At 38.9% G+C, this 11,491-nt stretch overlaps 1 pseudogene; it reads right to left on the bottom strand.

Annotated features, from left to right (window-relative positions):
* Positions 1-1,595: 1,595 nt before the first annotated feature.
* Positions 1,596-1,685, bottom strand: LOC123604782 (annotated as a pseudogene).
* Positions 1,686-11,491: the final 9,806 nt, after the last annotated feature.

The following is an 11,491-nucleotide window of genomic DNA, read 5'->3' as shown; positions in this document are numbered from 1 at the left end:
CAGCATCCTAGTGGAGAATGTAGATTTTTCCAATAAAAAAGTGTCAAAGTATTCTTACCCTCTGTCAAAATATTACACATGTAATTATCAAATTTCCAAATGAAATATTTTACACCAGTACTTCTCAAATTTTAATGTAAATACAAATACCCCAGGAATCTTATTAAAACAAAGACTATGATTCAGGGTGTGTTGGAGCTACAGTTCTAACAAGCTCACAGGTGAGGCCAATGTTGCCTAGGACCACACTCTGAATAGCAAAACTGCAATTTGGGTTTTTACTGTTTTTTGTTTTTAACATTTATTTATTTTTGAGACAGAGAGAGACAGAGCATGAATGGGGGGAGGGTCAGAGAGAGAGGGAGAGACAGAATCGGAAGCAGGCTCCAGGCTCCGAGCTGTCAGCACAGAGCCCCACGCGAGGCTCGAACTCGTGAACCACGAGATCATGACCTGAACCGAAGTCGGACACTTAACCGACTGAGCCACCCAGGTGCCCCTGGGCTTTTATTGTTTTATCCATTCAGTTTTTCCTTTCCTTTTTTCAAAAAGTTTTTAAATGTTTTTTTTTTAAATTTTTTTTTTAACGTTTATTTATTTTTGAGACACAGAGAGACAGAGCATGAACAGGGGAGGGGCAGAGAGAGAGGGAGACACAGAATCTGAAACAGGCTCCAGGCTCTGAGCAGTCAGCACAGAGCCCGACACGGGGCTCGAACTTACGGACTGTGAGATCATGACCTGAGCCGAAGTCGGATGCTTAACCGACCGAGCCACCCAGGCGCCCCTTAAATGTTTATTTTTATTTTTGAGAGAGAGCACGAGTTGGGGAGGGGCAGGGTGAGACGGAGACAGAGAATCTGAAGCAGACTCCGAGCTGTCAGCACAGAGCCCAACTCAAGGCTGGAACTCACAGACCAGGAGATCATGGCCTGAGCCGAAGTCAGACGCTCAACCCACTGAGCCACCAAGGCGGCCTTCCTTTCCTTTTTGAGAGATCAATTTCACAACGTCTTCTTCTCTGAAACTTGCCAAATACATAAAAAGCTGCAGTTTTTTGGGGGCATTCATGTGTTAAATGTTCTGATTAAAGATTTTCAATTAATTTTGAACAAAATGCAATCAAAAATTTATTTTTTTAAAGCAGTTTAATACCATCACCATCATAAAACATTTAGTTTTCTAATGCTATTCATTGAAAATTCAAACATCTCTGACTGATAGTGAGTAACTAAGAGGTAAGCATGCTGAAGAGTTTTTAAAAATTTAATACCATCTTCATTACAAAATAAAGTTGTAATTTATTTATTCTAAGTGGATACATATGACATTATTTTGATATCTACAACTTCCATTTTGATTGGTTAAATAACACGTTTTGTTTAGATGCGGTTATAAACTATGCATGCCCCACAACCAATTTCAAGTACATTTCTGCTCCAGGGCCTCTTATTTTAATAACATTATTTTTACCACCACACTGTGTGCCAGTGAAATCTGTGTGTTTGTTCCTATTTTCTCCACAAAATATTCTAAATGATGACATGTTTAACTTTATACTAGTATTCACAATACTGTCAGATGTCGTAATTTAGAATGATTTTGATCCCATTAATGGGAATTTAAAAATAAGCTATTATTGAATTTATCTACACTTGATCTTAGCCAAAAGGCCGAGAAGTGATATTATTGAATTTATCTAAGTTCGTGTTCTACTTGAAACATTTGTTGACACTGAGGGGAAAAAAACATTGTTTAATTCTTTGCAAAGTTTTTCTGCTAATGAAGCTATCCTATTAACAACTATCAATTTACTTTTAGTGTATTCACAGGAAAAGCTGGAATCAATGACAGAAGAAACTAATTTAGAACTGTCATTTGATCTAAATGAAAAGTCATGCTTCACAGAATAAAATGTAAGTGCTCTTTCTAAAGCTGTAGGTTTCCAATCATTGTTAACAGGGTAGTCTTCTTAAAGTAACTATTAAATTTTGAAGGAGAGGCTGATGCTTCTTTACCATACTTCTGACTCTTGGTTTTCACATGCTCATTAATATTATGACAACCCCCATAAATAATTTTCAACAAAGTCTCATGGAAGTTTCCCATTCATCAATATCTTAAGAAACAGAAATTCATATTTAATCTCTTTTAAATATACTTTTTTTGCTTTGGCACATTGCAGCCAACAATTAGAAAAAAATGTTTAAAGCATAATGAAAAAAATAAATTGTTGTAGACTTCTCATGGAGTAAATGACAAAAATCACTGTAGCAACATATTCCAACAATTATTTTCCATACATATTTCACATATATCTAACTTTTAATTTTTGCAGGTTTCCCAGTGTGTGCAACTAGTGGCCAGATGCTTTGTGTATCCAACATCCCAAAGCAGGACCACAGCAATTCACCAAACAGCCAGAAGAAACAGCAGCAATAAGCAGTTCTTCCATCGCTACCTAAAAGTAGGTGTTGGCGGTCTCTAGCTTCTCCTAATAAAGTGCAGTCTTGCTCACCAGCAAGCACTCTTAATGCTATCTTTCAAAGGAAGGAGATAGGGTGTTAGTTACTGGCCATGTGGAAACGGCCATAAAAGAGAAATGTGAATATGAAAAATGGACCAGTGATGACTTATGTGTTTAAGTAAGAACTCTGTTCACTACATATGCATTGCCCACTTAACATGACAGAAGCTGGAAGTAAACATGAAATCAACCAAATGCAGAGTGCTTATTTTAATGCAGTGATCAATAACACTATGCTTAAAAAAATAAAAACTCTAGGACAAACGCTAAATGAAACTGGATACCATGATTAGAGCCATAAACCATGACTGCCATAGGCAAAACATGAGGTACGGCCATTCTAATTATAATGTGAAGTACTATCCCTACAGGAAGAAAAACCGATCTCTCAACTTACTAGGGCAGTTAGGAAAATGTTTTTCTGGTATCTTAAGGATTTAGATGGTATGCAGTATCTTTGTTTATAAGACAAATTTGGCCTGCAGACATTTTGTTGGCTTACACAGACTTGTTTTTCATTTGAGTTACTTGCAAAAAATTAAATTGGAAGATTTCACGTAGAATTGCAGTTGAGAGAAGAGAGAAATAAAGATCTGACAACTCTGAGCTTGTATTTTCACATACTCAAAATGAGATATACTGTCACAGAGCCAGGTTATCTTATAAACTCAAAGAGCACCACTTAGCTTGTATCCAAAGTGAAATTAATACAAAATAATTGTATATGAAGTGCCTGGGTGGCTCAGTCAGTTAAGCATCCAACTCTTCATCTCAGCTCAGGTCATGATCTTGCTGTTTGTGAGATCGAGCCCTACATCGGTCTCTGCACTGACAATGCGGAGCCTGCTTGGGATTGATTCTCATATTCTCTCTCTCTCTTTCTCTCTCTCACCACTCCCTCAAAATAAACTTAAAAAAAAAATACAAATGAATTGTACATGTAATACAAATATGCCACCCCTGGAATTGAGCAACTCCTAAAGTCCCAATATATACAAAAGACACCTTTAGAAGAAATAGATAGCCTTCAGTTTGCCATAACCCCTACCCAATTCAACCAATCAACTTCATTACTTGGACATATGAACAACAGAGCTGGTTACCTCTGGTTTGGAGTATATTCTTCCTAAGAGTTCTTTCTGAAAAGTATTTGTCTGATTTTATAGTTAGCTACTGTACAACCAAAATAATGGAGAGATGAATCTGCAACTCTTAGTGGTGGAAAATACCTGCACTATCTTATGTGTTTTCAGTAATAAAACAACCAACACCCCATTGCTCTTCACCACACTATTTAGTAGGATTGAAGAGATGAGGGCCATTGATTCTGTCCTGATGGAGACTCTAGAGCCATTATTCCAAATATTACTTTAAGCCAAATAATTTAAGTGTTGGTATATGTGCTCCTTGTTGGTAGAGAATAGCATGGATGACCCGAAGCCCAGCAGTTATTACAAGAAAGTGGTGGTCCCAGAAAGACGCATACGTAATACACAGGGACTCAGACAGGAAGAGGAAACATTCCAAAGAAACCGCCCCCCCCATTCAAAAATCAACCCTTATCCCTCAAAAGTTGTATTTCCTAGATGTTTCCCACTATGGGAATAGCTGTATTTCACATTGACTGTGGTGTTTGTTTGTTTGTTTTTTTATCTCTTATATTGTAATTTCCTTTAGTTATCCCAGGTTTTCAGTAAAGTTCATTATACCCATAAAGACTTGTATAACAATGTTATGGACAACAAAGCAGGAATAAACGCTAATGTGATTTTCTGGTGCCTCGGAAGAGGGCCAAGCATACTACTGTTAATGGTGTATGGCAGATCCAGTGTGCTCAGCAGGGTGACACACAGAACACATGCCTTTAAAGAGCTGCAATCTCATGAATAACTCATGACTCAAGAGGAATATAAGCTAACCCTTCACTACTGAAAGTCAGAGGAGATGCAAAATTAGAACAGATAGCTGAAATACACAAATATTAACATACATACATATATACATACATGTTAAATATATAGGTAGAAATAGTTTGTGTGCAAGTGATTCCTTTTGAAAGAAAAAACTGGTTTAAAAAAATGTTGGGGTCTTTACCTTTTCCTTGCGAAGTTTCTGGAGACTAAAAAGTTGCATCTTCCCAACACCTACAGAGCCAATGAGTGACAGTGTATGCTCAAACTTTGACACCATAAGCACTGTAATAGTCCCTCTCATTGCCAGTTAAAAAGTACACCCTTGTTTAAATGGCTGGAATGCATCTTGGCAGATAATGTATATTGAATAATGTCAATACACAGCTTGTTAAAGCTGACAATGGATGCTCAGAAGATGTCAAACAGGAACAGAACTCAGCCTTTATCCCAATCCAGGTTGCTTAAAGCTGAAGTGTGGTAAATTGGGCATGTCTAAAAGGGAGCTGTCAAGCTTAAAAGGTTTAATATTAAATCTTTCCCTACAGATCTGAAACAGACTAATATAGCTAGGCACTTACACTTCTCTTGGGTTATAAAGCACTTGAAAAATAATACATATTAAGCTACTAAAAATGCCCTGTGAGGTTAGGGGGCAAGTGGAATTATTACATGATCCATTATTTCCTTCTACAAATACCCATGTGATTCTATACAGGGTTTCCTTCCATGGTTTTATCCTAAGGATGAAAGTAAGTTTCCCTCTGAAGATTAGCTTCCCCTGCTTAGTAACAGGCAGTCTCAAGCACTGTGTTGAAAAGGAGTCTGAGGCCACTCCTAGGCTAAAACTAGAGTATCACAATCCAAGCAGGTCAGGGAGGTATGGGTTGAAAATGCGGACACAGATTCCAGGTGTTGGCTGCACACTGAACTGAGTATGGCACAGATATGTTGTATCTCTCAGTTCAGGATCATGTTTAATATAGTTAATAAGCTGGTGGGCTGAGCACCAGGGCACCAAAGGATGCTCCAAATGAGAGAGAGCTGCCCATCCAACATGCAAAGCAGAAACCTTATCTGTACATGGAAAGGGGTGTGAGGATTTTGTAATCTGAAAAAAAAGAATAGCATTTCTGAGGTCTACACGGCAAGATATTTCCATCTCAGAGAGTTTGTATGAATTTTTCCTGTATTTCTTATGCTTATTTTTTTTCCAACCTGGAAACCCTTTTTGTTCTAGACTTTGCAACCTACTTATCTTGTGTGCTTAGAAAAATCTCTTCATTCTGAGATAGTAGTTTGGATGTCAGTTCCAATTTTCCTGTGAATGGAAAGATTTTTTGGAGTTGAGTTACAAAGTACAGAGGTTGGTGAATACTAATCTGAACAACTAAGCAAGCAGTGAATTGTGCTTCCACAAATGATGGGTTGAGCCCTGGATCAAAGAAAAACTGTGCCTTCGTGTATATAATAGGAGAAGCTGGGTAAGGAGAGAACCAAATGGGAAAAAAAAAAATCAATCTCTTTTAATAGGCTCTGTATGTTTTTCTTAACAGAGACTATATTTATTCAAGAAACTGCATGGTTCTGGAAAGCATACCACCTCAATATGCACTGAAGCCTGATCTTCTGACTGCAGTCAGCCTAGCACTAAATGCACACAAAAACAGACAAAATGTGTGAATCCCCACTATCCCACACAGCCTTGATGGTATATCTGGTTTTCTCTTTGCATACTCTAAAATGCTAGCTGCCTTGCCAGCAGGCAGTAGACTTGTTGCAGAATTCAAGTCTATTTCTGGAGATTACAGATTGCTGGGATTAATATCAGTGTAGTCAGTACACAGCACCCAAATTTCCATGCTCTGATGGTATTTCAGAACTGGCACCCTACCTCTCTCCCATTATATTGCCAGGGGACAGTGATGAGACAACTCTGAGGGATGAAGGAGAGGAGGGACTAAAATAATGTTTCACAAAGTCAGTAATTGCCCAGCCTCTATCATGATTTGTACCAAAGACCTATACCAATAGCATTATCCTTTAAATACACTCACTTTGTTTACTTTATCCTAAGAACTACCACAACAGCATAGATTGAAGGGATAAATAACATTTTTAATGCTAATTCAAATCCGTAACTGATGCAACAACAACAAAAAGAACGTGTCCACCCAAAGTCCCTAAATCATCTTAAGGTGCCTCATAAAGTCACACTCTGGGAAATTGGCAACTGAAAGGAATCCCAGCTGAGGGCTGCTAGAATTTCAGACTAAGCCCAAAATACCCACACTAGAGCTGGATGAAAAAGGCTGGAGTGGAGAACTCTCATTGCAGACTTACTCTTCTCATCTAAATAGACAATCATTTCTACTTTTCCACATCCTTATCACCACCAGATACCATTCAAGTACTGGCAGCTGTTGGAAGAAATGTAAGAAGGGAAGAAACAGAAAGAAAAAAAAGAAAACGGATCTGACAAGTAAAAAGGAATCTGCTTGGTTTTCTGCTGTTGCTGCATTTTGTGGGTTGAAAGGCTAATATCAAAATATTGTGGTTATAAAAACATCATAATTATAGGATTCTGAATCATGTTTGTCATCACTCCATGCCTTTGTCTTTGTCTTTCTTTTAATCTCTTTAATGTACCATAATTATGTCTTCAGTATGGGTCAATTATCTCTGAACTAAAAAACAAATTACCATCATTACCTCTGATTATTCTTCCCTTTTCTTTGATCCTATTTTGTTCAACAACCAAAATTTTGTGTTCATTCAGCCCTTCTCTTCCCTAGTTGCATCACTGGCAGGGCTGAGATACAGTAGAAAATCATTCCCCTGCCATTTCCAATATTATCCTTTCCCTTCATCCCCTTCTTCAAACATTTCTGGTGCCTGCACATCATCAAAATATGTTCAAATGATCTTATTACAAACATAGCTCCTGGCTGACACCACCTTTTAGGCCCAGCACCCCTTTAATCTTTTACTTCCCCATCCTAACTACATTTACTAAATCCAAATTAGTACACGAAGGCCCATTCAGACTGCATTAATGTCTTAAAAAGTGACTGCATCCTACTGTCAATAATCCTAAGACTAATGGGTCCCTGGACTTAGGTGACACAGAAAATTAGCAAGGCTGGACTGGAGCAAAGATCCATGAATTACAAAGGACCTCTCTACTGTGGTTACAGAAACTAATGAAAAATTAGCATTTCTTTTGGTTGGAAAAGGAAGAAAGCAAGAAGGAGGATGAAAGAAATGAACTTAAGAATAGTACTTAGAGGGGCGCCTAGATGGCGCAGTCGGTTAAGCGTCCGACTTCAGCCAGGTCACGATCTCGCGGTCCGTGAGTTCGAGCCCCACGTCAGGCTCTGGGCTGATGGCTCAGAGCCTGGAGCCTGTTTCCGATTCTGTGTCTCCCTCTCTCTCTGACCCTCCCCTGTTCATGCTCTGTCTCTCTCTGTCCCAAAAATAAATAAACGTTGAAAAAAAAATTAAAAAAAAAAAAAAAAAAAAGAATAGTACTTAGAAATAATACTTGAGAAATAAAAACATCCAAGTTGTCTTGATGATGCTTTTCTAGACAGGTGTCCAGAAGATTAAGAAGCAAGATGAAAGCAAAATTCGCTTTCTCTTTGTGTAAGTAGGATGGAAATAAGGGATGGAGGAGCCACAGTGATTATTCTTTCGGGCAGTCTTACTGGTTATGGAGCACCAGGCATCATGATGGTTTTCTTGCCCCGTATTGATAAGCTGATTTCCCAGAAATCCCTATAGTGAACTGGAAGAACATTCTTAACACCAACACATAGACTCTGTGCACCAAAGTATAAGTGGGAAATTCAGCAACAATTTCCTCTAACTCATGCTAGCTGGACCCTGTATGTAATCAAAATCTTCACTTCTACCACATCTTTGTTTCCTGTCTGCATTTTTAGGAGGTGTTTCTCCTATGCTGATTATTCCCTTCCATTCCTGAATTCACTGAATCTAAAAGCGGGGGGCGGGGGGGGCGCGGAGCAGGGCCTAAAAATATAGCCCACTGGGGCACCTACTCTGCAAATAAGTACAGCTTGATGTGTTACAGACACCAGGATAGACAGAATCCTCTAAGTCTTTGTTTAATAGAACCATTAGATTTGAGACAGGGCATGGAAAAACTATGGTACTGGAACAAAGCTAAAATACTTCACCTTTTAGAAGAACAGCATTATTTTCAAATAGAATCACTTGTTAATAAATTGAGGCCATGATGATAAAAACAGATCAGAAGCCCAAGCTAGGATTCTCATATGCCTTGCTCCAGCCAAATGACTTTGAGATCACATAAACTATTAAGGTTCCTACTCTAGCTATGTCAGAGGGTTTCTATGAGGATGCTCTGAGTAATATACATGAAAATGCTCAACATTCATGCCATTTGCAGCAAAGTGGATGGAACTGGAAGGTACTATGCTGAGTGAACTAAGTCGGTCAGAGAAGGACAGATATCATGTTTTCACTCATATGTGTATCTTGAGAAACTTAACAAAAGACCAAGGGGAAGGGAAGAGGAAAAAAAATAGTTACAAACAGAGAGGCAAGGAGGTAAACCACAAGAGACTCTTAAATACAGAAAACAAACTGAGGGTGGACTGGGGGTGGGGGAGAGGGGAAAATGGGTGATGGGCACTGAGGAGGACACTGTTGGGATGAGCACTGGGTGTTGTATGTAAGCCAATTTGACAATAAATTATATTTTTAAAAAACATTGTATAAATACAAGATACTTGCTATAGACTGTTTCATATATTGAAACCTTAATGCCCAATATGATGCTATTGGTAGTTTTTGAAAGGTAATTGGGTCATGAGGGTGGAGCCTCATGATGGGATTAGTGCCCTTTTAAGAGACACCAAAGAGTTTGCTTCCTCTGTTTTCTGCCACTTGAAAGAAGATGGTGGTCTAGAAATCAGGAAGAGGTACCCTGCCAAAAATCCAACCATGCTGGCACCCTTATCTCAGATGTCCAGTCTCCAGAACCGGGAGATATATATTTGTTGTTTAAGCCACATCCATGTAATTTGTTATAGCAGCCCAAATGGACTAGGACCCTTTATAGAAAGAATTTGCTGACCACTATTCTAGGGGGTTGAGATACAGCAGTGATAAAAGTAGCAACACAAAAACAAAGATCTCTGCCCTCCTGGTGCTTACATTCTAATGGAGGAAGACAATTTACTTAATAAAAAAGTTAATCCCATAGTTAGAAAGTTGAATGTCATGGGAGAAATTAATCAGGGTAAGAGGAACTGGATGTGTGCAAGGGGAGGGGTTGCAAGTTTTAAGAGAACATTCTAGGTAGTTCTCACAGAAGATTAAGAGTAAAGAATGTGACTTGGGGTTTTACAGGCCACTGCTACTAATCTTGGGTTTTACTCTGAGTAAAATGGAAAACCACAGGCAGTATTTAAGTGGAGAAATGTCAGGATCTAATTTGGTTTTTATTAATTTTTTTTAAGATTTATTCATTTTTTAGAGACAGAGACAGAGCATCAGTGGGGGAGGGGGAGGGAGAAAGGGAGACACAGAATCCGAAGCAGGCTCCAGGCTCTGAGCTGTCAGCACATAGCTCCATGCAGGGCTCTAACCCACAAACTGTGAGATCATGACCTGAGCTGAAGCCGGATGCTCAACCAACTGAGCCACCCAGGTGCCCCATCTAATTTGGTTTTTAAAGGACCACTCTTGCTATTCTGTTGAAAATAAAATGTAGTAAGACATGATCAAAGAAAGAAGATATGTTATAGGAGACTTTTCTAATATGGTAGGCAGGAGATAACGGTAGCTTGAATGATGACGATAGTAATGTGAACAATGAGAACTGACTCCTTGGAATATTTTGAAAATAGAGCAACAGGATTTGCTGATAAGTTAGATTAGAGGTATGGAAGAAGGAAAGAAGTCAAGAATAATCCCTAAGGTTTTTGGCATGAGCTAGAAGACTAGAGTTGCCATTATTTGAAGACTGGGACTGAAGCAGATTTAAGAGGTACATTAGTTTCCTAGGACTGCTGCACTAAATTACCACAAACTCGGTGGCTTAGAACAGAAATTTAGTCTCTCACAGTTCTAGAGGACAAAAGTCCGAAACCAGAGTGTCAAGCAGGACCACGCTTTCTCCAAAGGATCTAGGGGAGCATCCTCCCTTGCCTCTTGGGTTTCTGTGGCTCCAAGCATTCCTTGACTGAGAGCTGCATAACTGTAATCTCTGCCTCTGTCTGCTTTCTCCTCTTCTGTGTGCCTTCTTTGATAAGAACACTTATCATTTGATTTAAGGCTCACCCACATAATCCAGAATAATCTCAAGATCCGTTTTTTTTTTTTAATATGAAATTACAACACCCAGTGCTCATCCCAACAGGTGCCCTCCTCAAGATCCATTTCTTAGTTACATCTGCAAAGACCCTTTTTCCATATAAAGTCACATTCATAGATTCCAGAATAACATATCTTTTTGGGAAGGGCACTGTTCAACCCTCTACAAGGGGAAGATTGAAGTTCTATTTTAGACATTAAGTTTGAGACTTCTCTTAATTGAGTGGAGACATTGATTGGGTAGTTTAATACACAGACCTAGAATTCAATGACATGATGGTAGAAGCCAAGAGTTCAAACAAGCTCTTTACCCATGCTTGTTCAGATGTCACAGGGGTCTCTCATATACAACAGGAGTGACTGGTAAAAATGGTCCTTGATATAAAGTAATATTCCCTGCCTATGCCATATCCAATGCTGATGCCCTTGGCTATAACACAAAGAGCCCCTGCTTTCTCCTTTGAAAGGTGGTGTGGATTTGACTAATCAAGACGAGATTCTTAGGGTTCAAGGAAAGCAACATTGTTTTCCTAAATTTAGTGAAGAGATCAAACTTACCAAAGTACAGAAAGCACTAGGAATGCCATGGTCCAACTGTCCCTGGCTCCTGCTTTGTGAAACACCGTAAACATACCATGGAGTTAAGGATCCAACCAATAGTTCAGAACAGCAACTTTCTCTACAGTACAGA

The sequence above is a fragment of the Leopardus geoffroyi genome, chromosome E1 (genome assembly GCF_018350155.1).
Source record: "Leopardus geoffroyi isolate Oge1 chromosome E1, O.geoffroyi_Oge1_pat1.0, whole genome shotgun sequence".
Classification (NCBI taxonomy): domain Eukaryota; kingdom Metazoa; phylum Chordata; class Mammalia; order Carnivora; family Felidae; genus Leopardus; species Leopardus geoffroyi.
This window is presented reverse-complemented; position numbering and strand designations above follow the sequence as displayed.